The 19,853-nt window shown below is 40.2% G+C and overlaps 1 protein-coding gene across 15 annotated transcripts in view; it reads right to left on the bottom strand.

The window, feature by feature from the left end:
* Window positions 1–19,853, bottom strand: part of LOC124170630 (plasma membrane calcium-transporting ATPase 2) — a 611,417-nt gene that overhangs the window by 304,141 nt on the left and 287,423 nt on the right. For 2 of the 15 annotated variants that reach the window (XM_046549478.1, XM_046549479.1), the window contains exon 1: window positions 3,095–3,441. The exons of the other annotated variants lie outside the window; for them this stretch is intronic. The gene's annotated coding sequence lies outside the window, so the exon portion shown is untranslated. Of the gene's footprint in view, window positions 1–3,094; window positions 3,442–19,853 lie in introns of those variants that run through there. 15 annotated transcript variants of the gene reach the window in all.

Below are 19,853 nucleotides of genomic sequence, written 5' to 3'. Positions count from 1 at the left end.
CATTTTTATATCTCATCTGAACTCATGCGTTTCGATGAAACTCACGTCATTATCGAGGGAAGACTAATTAGCAACGTCAAGTTCAGCACATGCCGAGTGCCTCGTGGAAGGAGGGACTATTTAACTGGGAGAATTGGACGACATTCACTCCCCATGTGATGATTACGAATACGTACATGAATAATGTTCTTTGAAATGAAGAATATCAAAGACTGAGTTATTCACACCCAGAGAAAGTCATTTCAGATATCTGTAACGCTACCATGCGTATCTTGGTTTAGGTCCTTCCAAGTGGGAACTTTTGAAGAAATTTCTACGTGGCTGTTTCAAAATACGATTTTATTATTCCGACCATGGCTTCGTTACAGAGATACATTTTGAAGGTCACCTATATTAACACATAATGCTACTTGGTCACAACTCGATAGAAGGTAGCAATAAAATCTAATGTGGAAAGAGCCACTCCAAAATTCCTGCAAACGCACCAACTTCGTTCCAACACAGAAGTTCCCAACCTGGTGGGCCGCTAAATGGATACAAGTACCTATACCAAACGGGACGACCACAAATGACAATCGCTACCCTCCACCACCTTTCTTTGACAACGATGTCGCGTGTCTCTCAACAGAACTGAGTGCTGACTATGACCTAACCAAGACCCACGACGACAGCTTACCGAATAACTTCGAATTATTACGTCGGCACGCCTAAGAATATACACAAAGAAAGCTAAACAGCGGAGACACCCCGCATTTCCAATCGCAAATATAAATGCACTGAATTCGCAATAATTAATGGATAAAATAGGTTTACCATCTCAAATATAAGAATGTGAGGGTTGGCAAATATCTAACGTCGAAGTAGCTACGGATCATAGGCATACTTACGTTGGGCATTTCTAAATCCATTCTCCACTGAAAGTTATTATCAACCGAGTCGTTGAAGATTCCCTAGAAAACTTAATTGTATGAATTAATTCAATTGAGAAATGCAGGGTAATTAAATGACCATGACCATTCCTTAAAAGCTTTTGAAGCTTCGACAGGAGTGAAAACCAAACAACTATGTCTTAGATTACCAATCGACCGAAATGTGTTTTTAATGAAAAGGCATAAAAACCCTAAAGTGATGAAAGACCTGACAGTAACTCCTAGTCATAAATAACACTTCGTGACCAGGCTCCCAGAATCTTTTGTGAAGCGCATCCAAGCGATTCTTAGTCCGAATTGGCACAAAGTCACGCATGCTAAGACAGGTTGAAGCCGTGATCGCGAGAGACTCGCCAAGAGAACATGCGCATGGATATGGCACAACATGGTTGACGTGCGGGTAAAAAATGGGAAATGAAATTAGTAAAGAGGTGCTCGATAGTGACACAGTCATGAGGAAATTGTACAACACTACCACGAATAAAGCTTATCCTATGTTCTGCCAAAGGTGTCAACGCAGATGAATGTACCCTTGGAAGAAAAAAATTGTTGCGATAGAATAATAATGAGTGCCATACTACACCAAAAAATAGTGGGTGCAAGAGTATTCACAAGTATTCATTACGCACACAATTCTGCAATAAATCGGGATTACGACATAATTAAGGAGTTGTCCTTCCTTCCATGGGTCAAAACTTCTGACTAAAAAGAGAGTAGCTTTACACAAGGATGGGAAATTGGAGTTATCTGTAGCACAAATAAATAATAAAATTAACATAGCAAACGCACAACAGAAGACGGTCTTTAATTATCATTAAACCAGATCTATCAACGCCGGTGGAAATCATCGTCGAGACGTGCAGTACAGGAAACAAATCCAATAACGAAGAGATATCAGACAGAACCTCATTTTCTGAAACGCCCAACTTTCATTCTCCGAACGGTGTCACACACGTGGTCTAGTGGATCACTAGTCTAGCAGAGGTCTTGAATGTGAAACTCGAGCGCGTAAACTACACGCACGTAACGGCCTAGACGCATGCATGAGAACCCGGCATGAGAGTGAGAAAGGGAAAATCGACCCGACGGATTGAGAGCACAGAGGGGAATGCCGCACTAGTAGTTACAGAGCAGACAACCGCGGAGGGAGGAATGAGAAAAGTTCGCGCAGAAAATGTAAGGAGCCGCAAACACTCGACGTACGAAAGGACATCCGCCGATGTTATAACGAGTGCTTAAATATACAACGCAGGTCTACTTGCGTGTCTTCGGCGATACGTGAGTAGACATTTGAGAACAGTATTGTTCCATAATTTTACGAACAAAAAGGCCTCTGGTGAATATTTCTCGGGTTTCACACCTGGTAAGATCTCCTTCCGTCGTTTCGATATGTAAATCGCCCATCATCCTCAGGGATTTAGGAATCCAAGAAAATATTGGATTATAGGACGAGTTGCACAACGAAAAGTCGGAAGGAGATATGGAGGGCCTTACCCAATGTGAGACCCGAGAAATATTCACTGCCATTGTTAGCCTGGAAAAAAACCCAGACATTACGTAAAAATCAGATCATTCAATGGTCATTTGAATTGAATGTCCGATTGAAATGACCCTCATCGGGTACGAACTTAAACATCTCATCTTGACCTCTTCAGACCCATTGTATCATACATATATTACATCTGATTTTTTTAATCATTTCCTGATATAATAGTATCTCCAAGTGCTGAGCGCCGCTTGTAATGTATTCTATACATTTTGCGCTTGAAAATACTCAGCTGTTTGCGGATTAACATTTTTCTGTTCTATTCCAGTAGAAAAATAAGGCAAACGCATCTTTTCTGCGGAAATTCACTTTCAGGTATGAGGACGTTAAAACCTGACATAAGATCCACAAAGTTGGTTACACATTCTCATGCCTTCGACGACTCCGTGACATTTCACGGCAAAACGGGACGCATTGGTGGGTTAATTGGCATTAGCACTCGGCACACAATCGGTAGATGCGGGAACGTACTCCACTGAGCGGGCGACTTCGTTGGCCGAGAAATCCTTCCAAGCCCTCCACTAGCGAGATACACATCCGGCGCGGGCCGAGCACGTGGAACACCTTCCCGCCGTCACCGGGCACATTAGACGGTCGAACGCTGCCGCTTCACTCTTACCTGCTATTTCCCTCGCGCGCCTTCCGTTCGGTCCGTCCAATGTAACGTGTACGTCCGCCGCACACTAGAGTCCTCGTCTAAAGATAGGCAGCAGCACTATCGCCTCCGCGGTAGTCACCCGGCCCCCACAGCCCAGTTCGCACACGGAACCCGTCGGTTGTTATAAACTCCTGGAAAACTAACCGCCCATCAGCTCACATCGAAAGAGCACTGTCCGGAGCGGAGGCGGAACGGCAAAGGAATATCGAAGCATTAGCTCGGGTGCGACTTGGGTCGTGCGTAGGACAGGATATGAAACCACTGCCTCACACCGCAGAGGAACGAGAAAGAATTTCAGCAAGCGGTCTGGGATCTTTTGACGATGACGGCTGGCTGTTTGACGAAGGGGGAGGAGGTAGGGGAGGGTTAAGAAAGGGTGGGGGAACGGCGGGAGGAGTCGAAGTGACGCATGCGCAACGAATGGCGCCCCAACGTCAATCTACTCGCGAGGGTATTCCAGAATTTTCATCGCCAAATACCATACCCGATCCTTCACAATTGTCTATGGTGACTAAAAGGAAAATTAATAATTATGCCATGAAGAATTTCATGGGAAGGAAATATATGCACACTTCAACCCTAGAATAATTCTCACAGCTGATTTTCAAGCACTGATAGTGATTACGAGAGCAGGTGGCCTTTGCGGTTACTTACGCGACGGTACATCAGTTGTGCCCGCACTTAAGAGATTACAGCATTCTATGTTATGGGTAAGGCTTAATAAAAAACTAGCAGTTACTAACAACCTTATAATTAACCAAGACAGGCACCAAGTATCGCTCGCGTACAGCATATTCCTCTAATCTTCAAACAAGATAAAGGAGGCGCCCTAGGAATAACTTTTACAGAACATAGAAATCCTCAGACCAGACCACAGCATGTGACAGAAGTTTTGTACAAAACCGTTGGAAACATAAATGTTTAAAAAAATAAAATATTGCGCTCAACAAAAAATAATAAGGGAAAAAGCTATAAGCAGCTACGAAGGATAGGAGGATATAACCATTAGAGAAGCAATGTTAGCACAACGTAAGGAAGCAAGATTAGAGCAAACGGAAATCAACAGGAAAACCAGCGATACAAATGAGCATGATTTATGAAACACTACAATACGGGAAGCTCATAAAATTCCAAAATGCATGTACGTACAGATAAAATGAAAATATCGCTGAAGTTAGCAGAATTACGAGCCCTACGCTACTCAGCGATAAAAAAATATTGATCCGAAATCCATGGCGAGAGACTTGGAGACTTCACAGGAATCGTTACTTTGCCTAACACTGGCCTGAGGGCTAAAAATATAACGAAAAAGAGCCAGGAAGGTGCCAAACAGCCGAAATTTAGGAGCCAAAAATTCGAGAGGGAAAAGGAAGACATAATAGCCTCATCGCTACGACGTCCATAGCAAAAATAAAGATGATCAATAAAGAAAAGGGGAAATTAGCGAGTCAAAATACCCCGTCGGAGGTGATAGGATTAACATGATGAATTACAAGGACTTCATAGAACCATCAAGTTCGATTAACGTTAGCCAAGTTCCACTATTTTTTTTAGAAAGAACATAGCTCATTTTGCAGGGTAGACAGAATAAATTCATTCCTAGGTATCCCAACGAATATTTATTTTAAAAACTGAGCTTCTTTTCCAATAAGCTGTAAGCATCCTTCCAAATAGTTGGTACTTTGGGACGAAAATTCAAATGTAAAACATATTTTAATGCGACAGCGGCTTCACTGGGGCACAGTATAATAAGGTAGGCATACAGCTTCTGAGAGAAATTACAAAATTTTATTTGATCCCATCCATCTTGAAATATTTCTACATATCCAGATAAGAGATCATTAATTATTCTAAACGATTGTAAACACAAATAGCGCTTATTTCTTTGCAACAAGATTATTTCCGGTTAATCAAAATACTCAGTCCAAATGATTTCAGCAGACAAACAGTGCTAGGAAAACAAGATAATTTTAACGAGAAATCACCTTAATTTATCCAATATTAATCTACAGCATCATTTCCTCAGGGAGCCTTTTTCACTTTACCAATGGCAACACCAAAACTTAATCATCCGAATTTAATTACGTCTCTCCTAATTCTGCTTTCTGAGAAAAATCTGGTCAACTATGAGGCACAAAGGAAGTCAAAACGGAAAAATGTACGAGTTGAAGCGAGCCACTGAAGCGAAAGACGTCAGATCCTTCCGTTCTGTAATCACTTTAGCTGCAATAAATGCTTCAGCGATGCTATGCTATTGACGTTCACGCCAAAACCTCGCTCATGAGCCACGAAGCACTTCCTAGCGATTAAGCTACTCTCCATGAAGCCGGAAATTTTTTTCATTCCAAAACCATGCGATGATGGCAGGGACCTAAGATGGTTTACTTATGAAGTAGAGGCCCCGAAACGAACATCAATATCAAATATAATTCTAGAACATTATTTTCAACGCAGAGCCTACTAGAGAAATCATCACACTAATAATTACATGACAGACGTTTTCTCGAAGATGTTTGGGATCAACCACACAACGAGGGTTACTGAGCTCTTTAGTTTGGCTCAGGAAATATCCATCAGTGATAACTTTCCACTAGTGCATATTGACGAAGGTTAACAGCGCTGGTGAGTAAATTTTCCTCTTAAGCTTAATGAGCTTCCCAAATTACAAGAAGAACATGTTTCAAGTACATAGTAGCACTACCTCAACATAAAATCCATTAATTGTCGTGTTTATGGATAGAAATGATCACCTTAGATTTATCAAATATGATGAATAAATATGATGATAAATATGATAAATAGATAAGATGCCTTAGATTTATAAAATATCAATAGAACGAAAATTCTTTTCAGATGTTTTCAGGATCTCAAACTTAGATGCTACATTCCAAAGCTGATATTTACACATAATTATCATAGTGATAGTTATTAAGTGAGGCAGTTTATCTCTTTCCTAAGGTACGTTACACATGATATACTGGTAGGTTGGTGCAATGAGCGGTAATTCATTTCTCACTGCCCCGTAGTAAAACATATTTTCACCCAAAAAGACAATTACCCATCCCATTACTGAAATCAAATATCTTTTTCCTCCGAAAAGGCGTCTCTGGATTTTTGAGATCACTTAGACTCACGAATTAAATTCATTGGACTTTCGTTTCACTGGTCCCAATGGTAATACGATACACTTCTTGCTTTCATTAATCATGCCGCTAAATAAAATAAGAGAACAAGATTTCCACACAAGCCTTGTTATCAATGTTATTAAAACCCATGTCATCAAAAATACTGGAACACGTAGTATTGCCACCGACTAGCTGAATGAATAGTGATTCTGATAAATTAGGCGATGTTTTCCTTACAATATCTTAATATCTTACGGAATAGTATGCGTTTTCCACGAGTGAATAGCTCACGATGTTATAAATTATTTCATCATCATAAGGATGAGCTTATAGATCCGGGCGCATCCTGAGAATTGTATTTTAGAGTTCCTTTCTAAATCATCATGTAATGCGGTTTTCCCCACAAGAGAAATACAAATTTTCCACAATAAACAAAGGACCCTCATACTATGAAGTTGTATGCAGCGGAACTATGATGAGTGAACGCTTAAGTAAACCCATTACAATGCATTTGTTATCGCAAGCTTAAATATATTTGATTTATCAAATATGTCACACATCAACAGGGCATTCATTTCACATTTTTTCATGATCTCATTCTTAGATATAATTATTTGCTTCGGGCGTGACTTTATTGACTCTACTCAACAAAATGAAAAGTAAATAAAGCTTTGTAACTCCAAATAAATATATAGATGGAATTAATATTAAAACTTATGTGGAATTACAGTTTTTATTTATTTATTGTTTAGTTTAAGAGGATGAGCGTAGGCTTGGGAGACAGTGGATGAGAACGAAGGGGAAAAGAAGCTTACAATAGAAGATATTCGGGTTGTCGGATGTGGTAGAGGTTACAGGGAGGGCAGCAGAGAATACTTTTTCCGATGGACCGGATTAATGAAGGGGTGATTGGGAAGGGAATTCAGGCTTGGCGGAGACTAGATATACGAGAAAAAGGATAGAAGATACTCTCGGAGATAATTATGATGTCAAGTGGTACGTGAAATACGGAAATCATTAGAAAAATCAGCGGTACAACGTACGGTCGGTAATCTAGGCCTACATAGAGTAGATGTAAGAGTAGCCTAGATAGATAGGTGGTCTGAGCGTCTGCCCGGAAAACAGAAGGTTCGATTCCCGGTCGAGGTGAAATTATTCCTTGTGTTTTCGGCCTTCATTCCATCTCCACGCCACGATGCGTCATCGTTATGAGTTAATGTCTCTGTCAATATTTATGTTGAGTTACAAAGTTTTATTTACTTTTCATCTTAGTTAGATGCTTCATTACACAGCTGATATTTACACAAGTCGAATTAAAAGTTATGATGGGATGGATAATATTGATTTCGATTAATCTTATGTCTTCTTGCGGGATGTAAGAAACAAATTACCGACTGCACTTTTTACCGCTGATTTTTATATTGATTTCCGCATCTCACATACCTCTTGACATCATCATCGTCTCCTAGAGAATCTTCCATCCTTTTCCTCGTTTAGTATCCGCTAAGCCTGAATTCCCTTCCCAATCACCCCCTCATCAATCCGTTTCATCGGAAAAAGTATTCTCTCCACCTCTGCTGCCTTCTCTGTGACCCCGCCGCCACTTCTACCACATCCGACGACTCGTTAGTCTTTCTTTGGAAATGTCACATGCCCTCCGTTCTCATCCACACCTACGTTTCCAAAGCCTACGCACATTCTCCTCTCACGACGATCAAGACTTTCCATCCATACACACTCCATCGCAAACATTATCGAACTATTTTTTTTTCCTCGAGAAAGGAAAATCCTACCGTATAATGTGGTGCCTTTGTGACACGTATTGCACGTTTTCACTCGTACGCTGATCAACTTTAAGCATAATTAGACTAATTTCAGTTATTATGGGATGGGTAACGTTGAATTTTATTGAAATCGTGTCTTCTTGCGAGCAATGAGAAACAAATTAGCGATTGTACGTTGTACCCCTGATTTTTCTAATGATTTCCGCATCTCACGTACCTCATGACATCGTTATCATCTCCCAGAGCATCTTCTATCCTTTTCCTCGAATTACTAGTCTCCGCCAAGCCTGAATTCCCTTCCCAATCACCCCTTCATCAATCCGTTTCATCGGAAAAATTATTCTCTACACCTCCGCTGCCTTCTCTGTAACCCTGACGCCGTCGCATCCGACGACCAGCGTGTCTTCCTTTGTAAGCGTCTCTTCCCTTTCGTTTTCATCCACACCTACGTCTCCCAAGCCCACGAGCATCCTCTTAAACTTAATAGTGCATAGATAAATAAAAGTTGTAATCCCACATAAATGTATATATTTATTCCATGTATATATTTATGTGGAAATACAAAGCTTTACTTACTTTTCATTAAGTTGAATAGATTCTCAACGTGTAATATTGAACTTGTATGAATCGGAAAAAGTATAGTTAAATGTATTTATATTAATTTTATATTTTTATTTACACATTGTAAACATTATAAAAATTAAACTTCTGGTACCTAAGGAGATTACTGAAGAGAAACGAATGATAAAGTGAGGAATGAAATAATTTATCCTGAGAAAAAGGCGAAGAACAAAAAGGTGAGAGAGAAAAGAAGAAGAAGGTGGTTCCAAAGAAGAACATTTCATGGCTCACAGAAAATACGTGGGAAGCAAAATAGCAGGCAAAATCAGTGAGGATGAGCTTGTAGAGCCCTGCGCATTCTGTGTTGTATTTAATAAAACTCCTTTCAGGAGTATATTGTACTAATGTGTTTTGCTCCTATAGAGAAATAAGGAATTCGCCACAACAAAAAAAGGACCCTCATAGTTATGACGGAACTAGAATGAGCCAACTATTCACCACATAGTTGTGATAGTATGCTTAAAGTCACATTATTTTATTCCCATTTCTGTTTGAAACAAATAAAATGGCGCTTTTTCTCTGTTTTTTCGATCCTCTGTCTACTTTCCGAATTATCGGCGGCGAAACGTCAAAGTTACGGAACCTTTCGCAGCAAGGGACGAGAATAGTTTACATTCTCATTCATCTATTTAATCCGTTAATAAAATATTTAATTTGAATCTATGTTTTCAGCTCTATTAGTTGTAAACATAAAATCTTCCGAAGATATCGGAATGGTTGGAGTCTTTTTATGGGACTAAAATCTTCAGAATATACATTGAAATCGTCTTGATGATCGTTTTTAGGGTAGAGAGATGTAGAATGCTTCCCCACTAAGCAGTGGGATTAGGAGGAAGAAGATTTTATTGCCATTGGAGTGCCTGTAGAGGTACCGTAGAATCGGGTGATTTTGTGGCTGGTGCGGTGACTTTGTGACAAGGGGTCTATTTTTCCTATTTTTAATCTCGCGCCGCGACCTTTCGTCTCATGAAGGAGATGTACCGGGCATTTCATTTGGCAGACATGCTGAAACATGTTTCGGCAGCCGGATGGAGCGACTTAGCTCGTGCAGCTCTTTCTGACGCCATTTGCTAGCAATATTTTTTTACTCTTTAGGAAAAGTAGGGAAACTTAAAACGTGAAAACATTTCTGTTAGAGACACATCTAAAACAGGTATGCATATTTGTTCCCCGCGTATCTAGTCTCCTCTAAGCCTGAATTTCGTCCCCAACCAACCTCTTCATCCAATACGTCGTACCGCTGATTTTTCTATTGATTTCCGCATCTCACGTACCTCTTCACATCATTATCATCTCCCAGAGCATCTTCTATCCTTTTGCTCGTATATCTAGTCCCGGCTAAGCCTGAATTCCCTTCCCAATCACCCCTTCATCAATCCGTTTCATCGGAAAAAGTATTCTCTCCACCTCTGCTGCCTTCTCTGTGACCCCGGCGCCACTTCTACCACATCCGATACTAGTTAATCTTCCTTTGGAAATGTCGCATGCCCTCCGTTCTCATCCACACCTCCGTTTCCACAGCCTACGCACATTCTCTTCTCACGACGATCAAGACTTCCCCATCCATACAAACTCCACCGGCAAACATTATCGAACTATTTTTTTCCAAGAAAGGAAAATCCTACCGTAAAATGGGGTGATTTTGCGACATTTTTTCACTCGCACGTTGATTTATCTAATTATTTCCATATCTCACGTACCCTTTGGCATCGTTATCATCTCCCAGAGCATCTTCTATCCTTTTCCTCGTACATGTAGTCTCCGCTTCCCTCGTATATCTAGTGTCCATATAGCCTGAATTCCCTTTCCATTATATATATATATATATATATGCTCTGTCATCGTCCTGTGTTAATTTTTCTTTCTCTTTCTTTCAAATTCTATTTGTAATTATGTTTGTATATTCGCCTGTGGCGACTTGTGTGAATGTGAATTTATAAAATATATAAAGTTTAAATCAATAGTAATAAAAAGCATACACACACAAACAGAGACATTCACATGAAAAATTAAACTCGGAGTTTTCGAGGTTGTGTCCTCTTTCTCACCTCAAGTTAGAATGGTTCCATACTACCTTGAGTTGTGAAAGTGAACGACTGAAAATGGACTTCCAAATATCTGTATCAATAGCGTTTTACAGTAACACACAATTCCAAGCAACTTCGCTATGTCATAATCTCTTCCATTATGTTCAACACTTGGCGTGACAATTTGAAGTATAAATGTGAAAAACAACATGCCACCTTGTGTTTTTAGTTCTCATGAATTGTCAACTTCAAGGTATTAGAGGCTGCTATATGCGAAGAGAATTCGCGTTCTATTAGCAAATACGTGCTAACGGTGATGTAATAACTTATGACGCAAATGAAGCATAAATAGGAAGAGAAACCATTTACAGAACATTAGAAAACATGCCTTGAATCATGGATACCAAACCCATCAGCAATAACCGTTGTATCATATGATACCTGTCCTTACCTAGAAAAAAATGCTTATATGCATAGCAGAAAAGGATTATCAGTTGAAAGAAGGTTTCTACAATTACTATTGAGACACCATCTACGAGTAAAATTCAATATACTGAATATTTATGCCTATTTACTTTTCTAACTCTGGTAATATTCAAAAAGGCGTAAATACCCCAGGAAATAAGGAATAAATACTTTCATATTTAAATTAGAGACAGGAGTGCTCTATTGGATGGTACGTGGTGGAAGTAATGAATATTAGTTAATTAATATATTGCAATGTTAATATAGACTTCCGCGGAGTGGTGCAGTAGGAGAAAAAAGGTTTCCGGGTTCTCCACCGCGTCAATTATTCTCCATCACGAATATGAATCAATGTGAAAAAAACGTAAAATCTTGATGTGCTTAAGATATTGAATATTTCCACTGAATTTATTTTCGCAAGACGAATTTCATATTACAACAACATTCCCATGTGCAAAGAGTGTTTCCGATAACACTAGCCCGCTGAGTAACTGGCAAATATTAACGATAGACCAAACTTAAACAAGTATGCCGGTGACTGGTCGTAACGACAGCTTTAGAGTTCGAGTGAATTTTAGCAACATGATAATTATGAGTGGTCATTGACGCAGCATGAAGTCCAGAGTTAGGCAGGCGTGTTGACAAATCTGGGTGACGCACTTAAGCGATTATCACCCTCGGCGTTGCGTCCAGAGGGTACAGATTGTACATATAGGCATTAAAATTTTCTCACTCAGACCAACGAGCCACAAAAACGGTATGGAAATGAGATGGGCTTCAATGATTGCAAAGAATTTATCCTCCAATTCGAATTTGATGATGATACATTTAAATTACTCGAACGTTTTATGACCAATGATTAGGCCGACTAAAACGTGCAGAGGAATAAATAGAATTATGAAAAAATGGTGGACAACACTAGAAGATACACCATGTGATTGATTCCCAAAATCGGGAGAGGATGGTTAGAGATGTCTGCCAGCAATTTTCATCTACCGTAAATAAAATTCAAATATTCAGTTCGTGAGTCGGCACTAATTGTTTTAATAATTTTATGAACCAGTAGGAAATTATCAGACTTATTTCAAGATCATGATAAAATATCAGAATTCGCTCCATAATAATAATTAAGAGAATGATTTCCTGAATCAAAGCAATGACTGAGATCAATGTGACACTAATATATTGCAAGTTGATCCACCTATTTCATCCAAAAAGGACATCTCCAAATGGATACAAATGAACATTTTGGGGACTCCACAATAAGCCACATTCAGGCAAAATATGAAAATCTATCATTGTCGTTATATTACAATTTTACGATATAAAATTGCATTCATTCACTGCTTCCTCGCTCATTCCAGTTCCTTCACTTTCCTTCACTTCACTTCTTTCTATATTACCCAAGACCCCAAGTTTCTTTAATACCCCAGAACTTGTCTCGTCGTCTTCCTAAAGGGAAATTTCCCCGTAATTTGTATGCAATTTTGCTTCCCACGTCTTTTCTGTGAGCCATGACATTCTATTCTATGGAACCACCCGTTCTTCACCTATTTTTCTGAATAAATTCTCTCATTCTTCATTCTATCACTCGTTTTTTCTTCAGTAATCTCCTTAGGCACCAGAAGATTAATATTTTTATTTTTAGTATTAATATATGGGCATTTCCATGAAAATGTCAACTTTTTCTCACAAATTAAAATTTAGGCTGGAAATATTTTATCTTTATAAATCAACAGCTAATTGATTGAATTTCAAGAAATCAATGTTTCAAATATTATTCACAGCCTTGCTAAAAGTGTTCAAACTATACTTCGATTCACAGAGCTTTGAAGATGTTTAAAATCATTGCACTTTGGAGGTTGACCTCGCAGTAATAAATGAATATATGAAATTAATATAAATATATTTAACTTTCATAGGGAAGACAAGAAAAACATCGCGATGTTTATAAAAATAAAGTTCTACACTTTGGAGTGCTTTAATACTTGCACTCGGAATGTATGATTTAAAGCTGAAAAAAAGACGGACTCGAGGAAAAAAGTCCGTTCTAACATTATCATGCCGAGATCATCCCCTTGACGTTACCGCAGCATACACGCCACAGTTATAACCTTAGGAGGGACCAAGAGAATCTGACAGCATGTAGTCTTCAGCACAAATTTAAACGCCAATGCCAGCGCTATCAATTCCTTACTAAGTGAACGTTTTCACTTAATTTATAGGGTTCGAAGCATTTACTTGTCGAATTTCTCCTATATTTTACCGCGAGGGAATTATTTTTTGAAAAATAAACCAACCTAAAAGCGAATCCTCTATTGCAATAATGTTAAGGGTCGTAAGAAAATTGAAGGAACTCTAGTTTGAGCATCTTCCAGCATATGATATGGCGATTTACTGAGGGATACAATTAGAATTTTCGATAATGATACGCAAACGTGGTGATAGCAGGGTCTAAGTTCCTGGACAGAAACAAATCACACAAATGGTATCATCTTTGAGATGTTGACGGCTCTACCTCGGCGGTCAGAATTTGAAGGGAGCCGCAAAAAGACCACTATACAGTGTGTGCAATGGCCAGAGAGTTGGCGACTACACCAGCGCTGAATGAAGATTATTTTGAGTATAGGAGTGGTGCGAGCATGATTTAATTTCAAGCTGAGCGGTCCGCAGGCTTAAATGTATAGGGAACCACAGCCACGAATCAAAGGTACTGAATGCGGCCGTTAATTACTTACGTAGAAAATTCACGATGATCTTTAGAAGCCTAAACAACAACAGAGCTATCACCCAAATTTAAACATTCTAAAATACAACATAGAAGGAAAAAGGCTCTATAATTTCATCCTTACTTGTGTACAAACTCACTTTTTATTCATATGCCAGCGCTATCAATTCCTTACCAAGTGAACGTTTTCACTTAATTTATAGGGCTCGAAGCATTTACTTGTCTAAAATCTAATCTTATCTAATCTTAAGCAAGTCTAAAATCTTACCTTAGATAACATTCTCATTTGCCAAAGAGATCATTATAAATATTCCTAAAGAAAACTATATATATTGAAATTCCGGTGGCTACGGGTGAAAATATAGTGAAGCCCTGCCGAACAAGAGGTCGCTGGTTCGAATGCCACCTGGGTATCCATGGCATGGTCGTTCATTCACGATAATATTGTTAACATGTTGAAAGCCCCAATTTAAAAGGCCATCAAGAGCTGTTTTCGTTGGAATGCGAATATATAATTATGATATGCAATCAAATACAGCGTACGAGCTGTAACACACAGCGAAAAAGGCCGTGTTGCTCGAAAATGTTTCTATTTTCCCCCCTACCACACGCCTTTTTAGACGGCTTGCGGGGTAATATGTAGATGCAGATGAATACATGTTTACACTGGGAATTTCAAACGAAAACACTATTTCACCACGTCAAATCATTATCAGAATGTTAATGCACCGCGACAGATCGATAAGAAAGCAACTCCTCCGAGCATTCGCGAATAAACCTAACGGCCCCTAGATTGGGACATCCATTACAGCACACGCAGCTCAGGAACGAGGACCACGAAGAGAAGAAGACGAAGAAAATCTTAATGGAGATGCAGAGAAACGCGGCACCATCCTTCATCGAGTATGAAAGCCTGGACGCGGAGTGGGAGGAATAAAACCCTACGTCAGTGTGCTCACGGATTGAGCACGAAGGCTTTCGCCACTCGACGGGGGATGCCCGTCTCCTCAACTGGTCCCGCCGGGCGAGTGACTGCCCACGCTTCGCGGTGGTCGGTCGCGGTGCGGAGGAGGGAGGGTTGGCCGGGGAACGACAAGTGCCATCGCCGAGATGGTCATCAGAGTGCGGCCGCACTCGAGAGACTGAGAGAGAGAGCGCGTCACCCTTTCGGGATTTGGAACAATCGAGGAGGAAGATCGCAAATTACAAGGAGTCGTCGTGGCGGCGAAAGAGGAAGAAACCATTAATCCTTCGTCGAGGGGCTCGGCGAGGGGAGAAAATAAGAACTGTCGCACACCCATGGACTTAAAAGATGAACCAGACGAAAAACTGACTCGGCTATTTCACAGATTTATTTACTTGATACAATAAGTTTTGATACATCAGTGTCATCCACGGGATAAAAATTCCAGACATTTGAGTCAGAACTTTTTTTTTTCATTTTATCCGAAGATGACAAAGATGTGTCGAAAAATATAGTAGCAAAGACAACTAGAGGATCCGGGAGATATTCTAGCTATCCACAATCGATAAGGGATTCGGAAATATTTAACCCCACTTATATACTAGTTACGCAAAAATGGCTTTTGAATTCTGACATATTCTGCAAAGGGATACTCACAAAAATAATTTCTGCGGATGAAAGGACGGCTTCTGGGAACATCGACACATAACTTCGTGAAGATTTTTCACTCACGCGGGAGCGTAGTGTTTAACTCGCACACCGTCACATAAATCTCGGTCAATACGTCTTCCTCCGTGGCCTTCAAAACTCTTTTTGGCCGGCATTGAGGAAGGGATACACGTTTGACGCTAAGGAGTGTTCGCTGTTCTTTTAGGCAGCGGCGGCATTGCAAATTCGGGACTTGAATTTTTTTCGGCTACCGGACGGAAGGTTTTTTTCTGTCCGGTACCGAACAATTCAACCACTTCCACAAACGCTTGCAAGGGGACTCCATTAAGGCCGTTTTACACGGTAGACGGAATTGCGCAATCTGACGTACGTGTGGAGGCGCAATCAAAATTGCGTCGCGTAAAGCGGTGAAGTTCTAGAACACATGCGAGAATGCGTGGATGCGAGACGGCAAAATAGCCCGTTCTAATTTCGTTCATGCATTCGCGCAATTCCGCGCCATTTTAGAAATTAATGCAGCTCTAACCTGCGCAATTCCGTGCCCCATGTAAAACGGCCTTTAAAGGAGACCCATAAACATGACAGTTAAGCGCCATACTTGTTGCAGTTTCGCGCGCATTTTATTCGGCGGCGCCACTGGGCAGGGCAGCTGTATCTCGTTCAGTGTGACTTTCGCGATTAACCGCATTGGAAGTGCTTTTCTTAGTATCAAATCATATAGCATGCGTTAAATGTGTGGTTTATATGATTTATTTTCTCAGTAATGTATTGCTGTCGCGTATTTCCTCGTGAAAAGTGGATATCGATGACTGGTTGCACTGCGAGTTGTGATTTTGAAATTAGAATTTAATGCGCGCTGAGCGACAGCAATTCTTGCGGCGGACTTGAAAAATCTCTGATGCAATATTTGTTCTCATTTTTGCAATCTCAAGAGCACGGATATGAAAGAGTATTCCAGTACGTAGTACTCCGGGGTATGCACAGGTTTCTGCAAATGGAACAAATTATTTGAAGCTCCTCGACCTCTCGCGAATATTCAATAATTGATAAAGATGAATGAACCACCCCTAAAAAAAACATTCCGAAGGGAGTTCAAGCGGTTTCTTAAGCCTGAATCACACATTCATTTTTTTCCTGTTCCTCAGAATGATAGCTCAAGCGATACGTTTTCAAGGGCCAAAAGGGTGAACGCTCGACCCATCATTTTCTGAATCACACGGTCATTCCCACCGTCCCTTTTTCCATCCTTTATTCCGCCACTTTCCGTGTTTACATCTGTCATTCAATTAAAATCCAAGCGTGGCGTCACAATCGCTTTTAGCGGCCGTGCGTTCTGATTGGCTGACGGACGGTACCGGCGATGGTTTCAGCGACGGAAAGAGGGATGGAAAAGGAACAGCGACGTGTCGGGTGATGGAAAAAAGGGATGAGATTCCCATCCTTCGAGCCATCGCGGAAAATGATCGCGCGAAACGATCATTTTTCTCTGCCATCATTGTAGCTATAGGTGGGGCTATCCCTCGAAAGGGATGGGAAAAAAATGAACGTTTGATTCAGGCTTTAGGAATAAAACTGAGTCAACATACTGAGGAAAAACAGATATCAAATTAATGGACCGTAAGGAATGATCAGAGGGGGGAAAACCAATACGTCATTCACTTAAGTGGCACACACGAACAGAAAGAAATACGTCCCGTCGCTGACAAACCTTTTCTCCAACTACAAAGCTTCCAAAGGAAAAAAGTAGCACCAGATGAGCATTGGACACACTGAGTAGTCTCCTATACGCTCCAACCATTTCCAACCTACCAGCTTCCCATCCCCTACACCGATAATGGATGGGGATCTGGTTACTGCGGCGGATATAAAAGATTGAATATCCACCAGAAGGTCTTTCTTCCATTACCGTCGAAGCTTAATGTTTTCCAGAGGAATTCCAGTCCTCACTCAAATGCGAAGATCATCGAAAGCAGTCCTATGAAATACTTCCACCTGCGGTTTTTTTCCTTCGAATTTCCAACTCTCTAACAAAATATCTCTTATTATTTCCTCATTCCGAGTGACTAAGTTCTCATCAAAATTCCCTTTGATAAATATAAGGAATAATTTTATGAAGACAGGAAAATAGTTAGCTAGTCAATCTTTCCTCAATCCTGACATCAAATAGAATGAAGGAATTTTGCGGAGACTTCGTTGGCGTTAACTCTCACAAAAAGAGTTACACTACACTGGAGACGAAGCCCGGAACGCCAAAGGGAATTGAAACTGGTCGACGGTAAATATAAATATATAGTCTAAGGAGCACAGCGTTTTAAACGGACAACTCCCTGTTCGTTAAATCGACTAAATATAATCAAACTTTAGGTATATCGTATAAAATACTTTATCCACCGGCTAATCATCCAAGTAATTATAATCGGGCATAAAGTATTTCTAAATGTAGCCTTCATACACACACACACACAAAATAACTTAAATAAAACGATTTAATAAATTTAAGTACCAAATTCCCAATTAATGCGCAAGCACATTCGATTAAAACAACCCAGTCTGGATCCATAAGCGAAGAAAGTTAAATAATAAGTGAATATTGGAAACACATGGAGAGTCTTCTAGATGAATTTATCAAGTTTATTGATGCACCTCCGCATAATGCAAGAAAAGCTCAAAGTAAAGCTTGAAAATTTGGTCAAATCTAAACTAATAGGAATTCAAATTAGTTTACAAACAGCTCAAATGTTCAACAATCACAAACATTGAGCGCCATTAGCGATGCAGCAAATCTTTATCCTCCATCATACTATTGCGATGAAAACCCTGGAATGTGGAGATAAATCAAAGCAGGTTTTTCGATTTCAATTCAGGATACTCACCTTCATCCAATGGCTTTTTTTACTATGAAAAGGATGCTTGGATGAAGGTAAGTGATATTTCATTATTTTTTCCATACAACCATGATTATAGCGACATATATTCGCTGACGATGAATCCCATCGTATTCCAATGAAGAAGTAGCTATACACAACGAACGTAAATAGGTTAAAATATAACGCGAGATGCGGTAAATCTATCATTGAGAATTCTCAGAAGAACATGGGAGTTGACATGATAGGGAAAATTAAGAGATACGAGGAAATAACCACAAAAATGGAACCCTATTCCGCCGCAAAGGCCAATTTACTTGGTAACCGTGTTAGCGCAACTTTTTTCCCAAATCGCAAGAAAATTGCTGACAATAGAGTGGGTAATGGCTCCGGTGAGTTTCGCGAAGCACGGGTGCTAGAAATATCGCACCATGACACAAATCCCGATCAATGGTGCATCAATTAGGTAGCTGATAGACCAGTAGCAGACACGTGTGATGCTCACGTTTATACTAAATGTTGAAAAGAGGTAAGTCATTTTATTTCAACATAATTTCGGACTATTTTTGCGCGAACGCGAATCCTTGGGAAATTGCTGAGTTCAGAGCAGGAGACGACTGTGTCGCGTTTCGCTAAAGACAGCCTGACGGTATAGGGCACCTGATAGAATAGTGGCTGACAGGGGCGCAGCTAGGAATTAAGACTAGGGGGGTTTTCGGCGTAACTAGTACTGGGAGAGTATGAAATACACGCCAGGGTAAGCGAGATGTGCGGGGGCCCAGAAAAATTAATATAAATGGTTTAAAATGGTGAGTTTTACGGCCTTCTGAGGGATATTTTATTAATGCTTACTCTAAGCTATAAAGGCCGTTTTACACGGTACACGGAATTGCGCAGTCTGACGTACGTGTGAAGGCGCAATCAAAATTGCGTCGTGTAAAGTGGTGAATTGCTAGAACACATGCGAGAATGCGTGGATGCGAGACGGCAAAATAGCCCCTGTTCTAATTTCGTTCATGCATTCGCGCAATTCCACGCCATTTTAGAAATTAATGCAGCTCTAACCTGCGCAATTCCGTGTACCGTGTAAAACGGCCTTAAGTAATATTTATTCAACTAAGTAAAATAGATAAAACTTCAAAATTCCCCTGAGCTGGGGGGCAGTGGCGGATACAGATGGGGGCGCGCGCCCCTCCCTTGCGGGTCCGGCCGTATTGCCAAATATTGAAGAACCAGAATTGTGACTTTTTTTACATCATAAGATGGCATTGTCTTATATATGTGCATAATTACTTAAATTTAAATTTTATTTTACTCTGCCTGTGACTTGATTATTTTTTATCACGATAAAAGTAAAGGCAACTCAATATATCTTTTGAGCCTCCCCCCCCTTAAGTGTTTTCTGTATCCGCCACTGTGTGGGGGGTTTATCCCCCAAAACCCCCCTCACTGCGCCACTGGTTGCTGAAACGT

This window comes from Ischnura elegans, chromosome X, assembly GCF_921293095.1.
Source record: "Ischnura elegans chromosome X, ioIscEleg1.1, whole genome shotgun sequence".
NCBI lineage: Eukaryota > Metazoa > Arthropoda > Insecta > Odonata > Coenagrionidae > Ischnura > Ischnura elegans.
This window is presented reverse-complemented; position numbering and strand designations above follow the sequence as displayed.